This window comes from Octodon degus, unplaced genomic scaffold (genome assembly GCF_000260255.1).
Source record: "Octodon degus isolate 3935 unplaced genomic scaffold, OctDeg1.0 scaffold00432, whole genome shotgun sequence".
NCBI lineage: Eukaryota > Metazoa > Chordata > Mammalia > Rodentia > Octodontidae > Octodon > Octodon degus.
In genome coordinates this window covers 352,771-362,118 of record NW_004525008.1, presented here as the reverse complement: position 1 = coordinate 362,118, position 9,348 = coordinate 352,771, and positions in this window count along the sequence as shown.

The following is a 9,348-nucleotide window of genomic DNA, read 5'->3' as shown; positions in this document are numbered from 1 at the left end:
TTCCATTGTCATGAATGATTACTGTCTGCGACATGCCACTCTGCCTTGGAGCCAGCTGAGTGTGGACTGAAACATCCACTAACTATGAGCTAAATAAACCTTTCCTTCCTTCATTTTGGGTGTCAGAAATTTGTCCCTGCAATGAGAGAAGAGGACCTGATACAAAGACAAAATTTAAGCATTAACTACTCATTTCAATAGGCCAGCAGAAATCAGCAGAGAAATTATCCAAGCTATACTGAAATGTACACATCTAATTGTTTTTCCTTCTTACATTCTTTATTTTGTCTTTTTCCACATCCTAGTTGTTCTCTCCCTTTGAACAGATTCTTTTCCTTCACAGTATCTATTTTACCTTTCATACTCCACTTATTCTTTCAGGTTCTTCCACTACTGTGACAATGTAATGTTTACACATATGGGTGTACACACTTATTTACTTTATTTATGAGTATGGTCTCTAGTTGCATCCATTTACCCTTAAAAGCCTCAAGTTTAGCCTTCTTTATAGCCTAAAGTAATAAATAGTGCATCATATAAAAATACCTCATCTTTTTATCTATTCCTCAGTTGATAAGCATTTGGGTTGTTTCCAAGATTTAGCTGTGACAAATCATATGCTATAAACAAGGGTGCAGATACATTGCTGTGGTACGATATTTTCAGTTCTTCCCAAAAACTACTCAGCAAGGGGATAGCTGGGTTGAATGGGGCCCCTAATCCTACTAGTTTTATGCACCTGCACTCTGATTCCCACAGTGACTGTCCCAGTTTATACTCCCGACAACAGCGAAAAATGGCTCCTTTTTTCCCACAGCCCCTCCAGTATTTCTTATTTATTGACTCCTTTTTTTTTAAATTTATTTGTGTGTGTGTGTGTGTGTGTGTGTGTGTGCGCGCGCGCGCGCGTGTGGCCAGCTCAGCCCATCAGGGGGCGGGGCTGGCTGTCATGCGGTGCTGGGGAATTGAACCACGGTACCTGCGCTTTGCTAAGCTTGTTTTAAGTAAGTGCTTTAGACCACTGAGCCATCTCACCAGCCCCTATTTGTTGACTTCTTGATGATAGCCCTGTGGTGAGATGGAATCTCAGTGTTGTTTTAATTTGCATTTTTGAATGACCAATCATGTTGAACATTTCATCATGTATTTATTTGCCATGTGTATTTCTTCATGTGTCCATGAAGTAGTGAGATTATTTTCACATCTTAGGAATAGGAAAAATGGCATTACTAATAAGGCTAGGCACCATACCCTTCCTGGGTTACAGATCTTAAATGTCTAGTCAGCATCCGGATGTGCTTCCCCAATCTTCACAGATCAGAAAGACACCTGGCCTTGTTCTTTGTTCCCTCTCTGCTTAAATACCTTCTTGTTTTCCATGGCGACCATGACTCAAGAAATCACGGGGTTCTTCTTTGTAATGAGTTATGTTTTCCTCATCTCTTTTATGTTTACATCATCTTAATAAGGGTGGGGAAAGAGTGAAGGAATGAGGCATCCTGGGCAGGACCATTTAGAGATGACTCTGCCTAAGTATCTCTTATCTCTAATGTGGATTAAAGACTAACCTAGAGCTTTTTTTGTTAGGATAAAATTAACCCATTGAGAGCTACCACTCCCTACATTCTGCCTCTTTGTCATGTTTTATTCTTTCTAAGAACTATGAACTCTATAGTAAGGTGGTAGCCTAACCTCTACTTGTATGCAGTGTTGTCCCTGAACACCATCATATGAGCTTGTTTGACACTGCCGTATCTGTAGCTTTTCCTTCCAAATTTTGAATAACACCAAGTCCCCAGGCTCAAAAGCATGCACAGGGCCATGAAGTAGAAGTGATGTTCAATGCAGTTCATTATAGTCCTTTCAAAGTCCTTTGCAGTGCCTGCAGTTGCTACAGCAGGCTCAGATTCCAATTTCTTGTAGTTTCAACACCAGCATCAAAGGTGGTGGCTTTCTGAGAAGGTTCTCAATAGGAGTGAACCCATCCTGGTATGGATGCAAGGTGATTATAACAGGGCGATCAGAATCATAGACACTCAATTTGCACCTCTGTCTTGGCGCAGTTTGGAGAAAGTGCTCTTTAGGGTGCTGTCCTGTCATTCGTCTTGGCCTGATCTCTGGAGTTGATAGGCAGTATGTAGCTTCCATTTTACACTGAAAACAATGGAGAGGCTCTGAACCACTCCACCCACAAAAGCAGGCCCATTATCTAAACCTACTGTCATCGGAAGCCCATACTGGATAATGATCATTTCCATTAATGTCCTTACCACCTCTCCGGAGGTCTCTGTTCTGGTTGGCATGGTCTCTCCCTATCATGAGTAGATGCAAACAAGCATCAACAACATACTGTTTGTTTCCAATCATAGGCTTGGTCTCAGTGAAATCCACCCCGATGTCTTTGAAAGAGAGGGTTCCCTGTTGGAAGATACGTGGTTCACACTGTGGGTGAGAAATTAGGTCGTTATTAGCACAAATCACACATGTACTGGCCACTGAGGCACACATGACCCACACCCTGGATATATAAAAGTAGCAGCCAAGCACTTCCATCAGAGCTGTCTTGCCCAGATGGATTTTATTATGTAACTCCTGCATACAAAATGTGCCATGTGTTCAGGTAGAAATGCACCTGCTCCTAACAGAATTTGACGTCCATTTCTTTTTTGTGCCCCTTCTGATTCGGCCCATGTTCACTCAGTCTCAGAGTACTTAGGTGGCTGACGTAGTGGCACTACCACAATGTTTGTTTCCAGTAGCAACTCTCCCACAGCCACTCATTTTGCAGCCAAATCAATGGCCTTGTTGCCTTGGGCCTTAAATAAATTTCCTTTTGGATGTTCAGGGCAGTGTATTAGTACCTCCTGCGTGGGCTGCCATACTGCTTGCAACAACTTTAATATAGCTTGTGAATTTTTAATGTCCTTTCCTCCTGCCATTAGGAGACCTCTTTCCTGGTAGATGCGACCATGGACATGTAAAGTGGCAAACACATCCCAGGATTCTGTGAAAATGATAGCCTCTTGTTTTTCCCCAGGTCCGAGGCCCAAGTAAGCACGATCAGTTCAGCTTTTGGGGCTGGTGTTCCAGGAGGCAGTGCTCCCAAGCACACTGTCCATTCTTCTGTCATGACTGCTGCCCCACCCTCCATACATCAACCATAACCATACTGCTCCCATCTGAGAACAGGATGAGATCCGGTCTTGAAGGTGCTTTTGCTGTGGGTCTAGTCTTGCAGAATACAAAACCTCAGTAGTCTCTACACAATCCTGTTTTGGGGACTCCAAAAATATCAGCAGTAGAGAAGCAGGGTTAATGGCCTATGCAGTCTTAAGAGGTAAACATAAGGGCTGATGGCAGGACAGGAGCTTGGGTCCTAAAGACTTTTCTCTCATATCAGTACATGATCAGGGACTGAACACACACATATCCTAAGCCATTTAGGCTATGTTATAACTGCACAGAGGCAAGAGTCAATGTACAGGAACTAGTCTGGGTCTCCCAGCTTCCCTGCTACTACCTCCTATACCCTACTGGCCATCTGAGGATTGATCATTCCTTCAACTGACCTGCCTACTCCAAAGGAAGGGCATTCTCATTTACATAGCATGGTGAGCTTTCTTTTGGCCATTTTCACCCTATGCTCACCTTCAAATTTATCAGAGTTCCAGATCACGCAATTTAGGATGGTTGGTTTGCTCTCAGCAGCCCCCATCACAGAGTTTTTTTAAGTGTATATTTTAATCCACACAAGAAGTAAAAATCTGAGGCTAATATAGTTTGACAAAATGGTGATGATTATAACAGAGTGAAGCAGGTGGGCAGGGTCGGCAGTTTTCTGGATTTCCAAATAGAGTGTTCCACGTGGCAGGAGGGACAGAACAATTACAACTCCCCCAGTCCAGACCACAGATTCAATTGTAATCTTAGGGCGTAGGCACATCAGGGAAAGAGGGTTCATGGAGGAACCCAGAACAAGCAAATCAGACAAACAGATAAACAGACAACAACATCCCAGGAAGAAATTTGGTCCACTCCAACCTTTCCTTTACCAATTTACATTTTAGAGTGGTTTCAATCCAAACAAATGCAGAGGCATATTCTGCCTGCAAAAACACCCAACATCCCACAGACTCTCACACGGGAGAGAATAGAAACCTTCCACAGCTCTTTTGTCTGAGAGAACTAACAAACCACCAACCTCCCAGGAACTCTCTTCTGGGAGAATTGGTGACAAGATACTAGAGATGTCAAGTCTCGGTCTCACTGGAGATCAAAAGAAGAACAAAACCAATTAATTACCTGGTCAGAGTATGACTCTATTGTTCACTTCACAACCATGGCGTCCAGCCCTCAGCCAGTCCTGGGCAGCTAGCTGAACTCAGCTACAATGCCAAAGCCACCTAGAAGTGGCTTGCAGCCACAGAGGCCAAGGTAGATGGAGGCCTCAACGTGAGAGTCTTGCCTGTGGAAATCTCACCGGAGCCTCCATCTGAAGCAGTGAGATTACTTCCACATCAGACAAAAGATTAGGAAAAAAAAACAGCTTTATTGATAAGGTTAACCACCAGACCCTTCCCAGGTTAAATGTCCAGCCTGCATCCGAGTGCTATTGACTTTCACTGTGTCACACAGTCTCCTTTGATAACATCATCTTTTTGTTGTTGTCTGCAATAGAGGGGATTAAATCCAGGGCCTTTACACATTAGTCCCCACCCCAGCTCTTCTTCAGTTTTTATTTTGACACAAGGTCTCACTGCATTGCTCAGGCTGGGTTCAAACCTGGGCATGGTGATGCAACCCTGTTCCCAGGACCTGGGAGGCTGAGGCAGGAAGAGACCAGCCTGGGCTACTGATACGTTTGATACACTGTGTCAACTTGTGTCTAGAAGGTTAACTAAGTGACTTAGAAGAGGACAGGGGTTCTTGCTTTGTAAACATTTTGAGGCTGTGCAAGAGGCGGGCATGGAGATGGTGTAAAGGGCCCACCATAGGCTGGAGAGCCAGCTTACAATACAAGGGAGAAAAAGAGGCTTGCCCTCCACAGTTTGCTTTTGCTTCTTTGCTCTCTTCTGCCACCTTAACCTGTTGCCCCAGTGCCATGCCATCCTGTCTTGGATCCAGCAAAATATTGGCTGAAACCTCCACAAATTGTAAGCTAAATAAACTTTTCCTTAATTTTAGGTATTGGGTATTTTGTTTCAACAATGAGAGAAAAGTAAGCAACACAGCTATATAATGAGTTTCAGAAGAGCCTGAACTACATAGTAAGACACTTGTGTTTGAAGACACTTTATTTAATATATATTGGGGATGCACTCAACATAGCTCATGGCTAGACAATGCCTGTCTACCACACATGTTGTCTCCACAAGGCAGTGAGCATGCTCTGCTCTTAGGAAAAGGAGTCTGCATACAGCAGGACACCAGGGGCCATTCTGGCTTTAGGTAGTGCTGGGGCTCCAGCCCTGGGCCTCAGCCACAGAGCTGCACTGCAGAGGGGGACACTCGGGAAGGGAAGTCAACAAAAGATGCAGGGATCGGAAAATGCACTCCAAAAACCCACACAAAGACACCTGTTTTCAGCATAGGAGCTGGAAAGCCAAGCAGAGGGTCACCTTGTTCAGATGCAGCTGCAAGCATAGTGATAGCTGGCCCCTCAGGTCCACCTGTGCTCTGCACACAGGGAGGTACACACTGATGTCAGCTGTGCCACAAGGATTGATCTGGGGATTGCAAATAAATATTTACAAATACATCAGAAAGTAGACAAGTTTGAAAATCCACCACAAAAGGTTGTACACATAGATGGAACATTTAGTATTCAGGTGAGCTTCCTGAACACCGCCTACAATAGCATAGTACACAGTTAGGGTTTCTGTTGTGTATGCACACAAATATTGTAACAGCACCCAGAATGTGATGCGGGTTCAACAAAGGCTACAGATTTGCTCTACGTTCTAAAGGCTTAATGACTATGATATAGATCTTCCTCATGAACTTAGACAAACTGTCACAAATAAATAAGATAGATAGGAAATAAAGAAAGAAGTAAAGAAAAATTTTTTAAAAAGATGGCTGGATAGACTGGGGCTGTAACTCCATGGGAAGACCATGGGTTCAGTATCCAGCACCAAAAAAAAAAAAAAGATCCTGTCCCCTCCCTTGTGACATGATTCCAGAGGATCTTTAACTTAGTGGATTTATGAGCTTTTTTGTTGTTGTTTTTGGTAGCCAATAAGAAAACGACTTGAAGAAGGCTGACATTGTGCATTATGTCAAAATGCAAATCTCTTAGGGGTCACTGCTTCATATGAAAAATAACTTTTGAGATTATACAAGAGAAGGCATGTTTCTAATTCTCCAGAACACCTACTGTCTCTTACCCTGCTTGACCGGAACTAAACCATGAGGAACCAGTCACTGCCTTCATCTGTTCATGGCTGGTGAGGAAGGTCAGCCTTCCAGAACATTCTAAAGTGAATTTGCTTTACATCCTGTTTCAAGCCCACAGGGTTTTTATGAGTTATTTTTAAGTTTACTACAAGTTTCATGTGTGCAGTAACCAGGAACCTCAAGCATATGAAGGACCTGGGGAGATGGCTCAGTAGAATAAGTGTTTGCCTGGCAAGCGCAAGGGCCTAAGTTCAATCCCCAGTTCTGCAAAAAAAAAAAAAAGCATATTAAGCACCAACTGAGACACCACCAAGTTGTGTGAGTGCACGTGTGTGTGTGTGTGTGTGTGTGTGTGTGTGTGCTCAAGTGTGTGATGGAGATGTTCAAACCCCGGGCCCCCAGTACTAAGCAAGTGCTTCCCTACTGAGCCAGGTCATCAGCCCAACAAATATAAGTCAAGCCACACAGAGAAGCCCGACCCTCTCATCCGGGAGTGGAGCGGGACTTGGCTGGAGGTCCTGGCCCCTCCCCATAGCTCCTTCACTACCCCATCCCCAGCCACAACTTGCCTGGTGCGCTCCATGGCTGCTGTTCCCCCCCCCCCACAGACCACTCCAGCAAGACTGCAGCTCCACTGTCAGCATGGTCCCTGTTGTACCCCGCCACTTCAGGAGCTGCTGCTGCTGCCCTTTTGAAGAAGCAGAGCGGCAACCTGGTGGGGCTAAACTCTGGCAAGAAGAAATCCCGACCATTGTTAATCTCCCCAATACCCACATTAACTAGACCTCCCCAGGAGTCCCTGCTTTAAGTCCCATCTCTTCACTGCACTTGAACCAATCAGGGCCCAGTACTTGGGCCAATCACAGGTCAGGATCCATTATATAAACAGGCTTCCCCCATCACGTCTCAGGTTAGTCTAGCTCCGCTGTGTCTATGCAGTGAGCTGATCATTCTGTGTAAACTTCTTGGTCTTAACTACATCAAAAGGGCCAGCCAAATAGCTCAAAGGATTAAAGTTCCTGCAAGCAGGCGCAGGGGCCAGGGCTTTGATTCCCCCAGCCAGCCATACCAGCCCCGACCCCGGGGCATGCTGAGACAGCAATTGAGACTGGGCGTGGTGGTGCAGTCCTGTAATCCCAGCTCTTGGGAGGCTGTAAACAGGCAGATCACTATGAGTCCGATTTAGTTGTGAGACCCTGAACACCCTGTAGACCCTTCCCTAAAAGAAAGAAAAAGCCTTCATCAAATGGCAAAACTACAATTTAGCTAAGTGTCAATTTTTTTTTAATTTTTCTAGTACTAAAAATAGAACCCAGAGGCTGGGGAGATAGCTCCGTGGTTTAAGCACCTGCCTGGGAAGCCCAAGGATCTGGTTTCCATCCCTGGTACCAAATAACATGCCGGCCTCGCAAGGAGCCAGCCATCGAAACCAGGCATGGTGGTGCACAGCTTTAAACCCAGCGCTGGGGAGGCTGAGACAGGAAGATTATTACAAGTCTGCACTGCAAAGCGAGACCCTCCACCAAATAAAGAAATAAAACATTAAAAAAAAAAAAGAACCCAGGGTCTCCCATATGATAAACTGTATCATTTATCTAACCTTGGGATTTCTTTTCTGTTCTTTGGTTTTCTTTTCTTTTCTTTTCTTTTCTTTCTTTAATTCTGAGATAAACTGCCCAAAACGGACATGATTTTTTTGTCCTCCTGATATAGCCTCCCAAAGCATTTTGCACACTTCTTTGGGGGCCGGAGATTGAACCCTGGTATCCATGTATGCTGGGCAAGCACTGGGGCACTGAGCTACATTCCCGTTCTCTTTAAATTTTGATTTTAATTTTTAGTTTTATTTATTTTGTTTTTTTTTTTTTTTTTGAGACATAATCTCACCGTGTACTACAGGCTGGTCTTGAGCTCACTGTGTAACCCAGGCTGGCCTAGAACTTGAAGTTCTCCTCCTGCTTCAACCTGCTTAGCTGTAGGATTGCAGGCTTGCACCACTGAAGCTGGCATACTTTATAAATGCAAAGGCATTTTTAAAATAACACACATAAACTTTAAAATTACTGTAATGGTGGCGCCACATTTCTATGATCCTAGTACTCAGAAGGCTGAGGCAGGAGGATTGCCATGAGTTTGAGGCCAACCTCGACTACATAGTGAGTTCAAGGCCAGCCTGAACTACAGAATGAGACCCTAACTCAAGTTAAAAAAAAAAAAAAAAGTTTGGGGATACAGCCCAGGGGCAGAGCATCTATCTGGCAAGGGTAAATTCATGAGTTCGATTCCCAGTACAAAAAAATAAGAAAATGCACAAAATAATGTGAAGGAGTTTGTGTGACATCCAAACCATCATAGCCCTAACAAGTCCGATGTGTGGCCAAGGTAAATGGCCAGAAACTGATCTGTTAGGGGGAAGGAGTGACACGAGGTGGAGACCCTGGGCATGAGCTGTCCCCTGGCTTTGTCCTGCCTTCAGACCGAGAGGTGGGGCTCTCTAACCCTGGCTGCTGAGCCTGTCACAGCTGAGACTCTGCTAGTAGGGCAGGAGGAGATCAAGCCCTGGGCCCACGATCTGCAGCCCAGGCCGGCTGTGCACATCTCTTGCAGATTCTGGGTGCGGTGGCTTCATGGTTAAAACTTGAAACTGCCCAAATGCTATCATGGAAATACGCAACAGCTGAAAACTGGGGACTTTTCAGGCTTGTCAGCGTCCCTGTACACCGCTTCAGGGAGGGAGCACAGCTCCCAGGGAAGGCTCTGCTCGTGCAGGGCCAAGGGTAGGCTGCAGGGGGCGCTGTGAGACTGACGGCAGTCGGGGGAAAGGCACAGCCTGCAGAGAAGTGCGCTTTACAGGGAGTTTGCTCTGGTACCTGCAGAGGGCGATACATTCTAGGGAGAGGCTGTGCCTGGGCAGAAGCAGGGAGCCCAAGGGACCCGCACCATCCTTTTGCT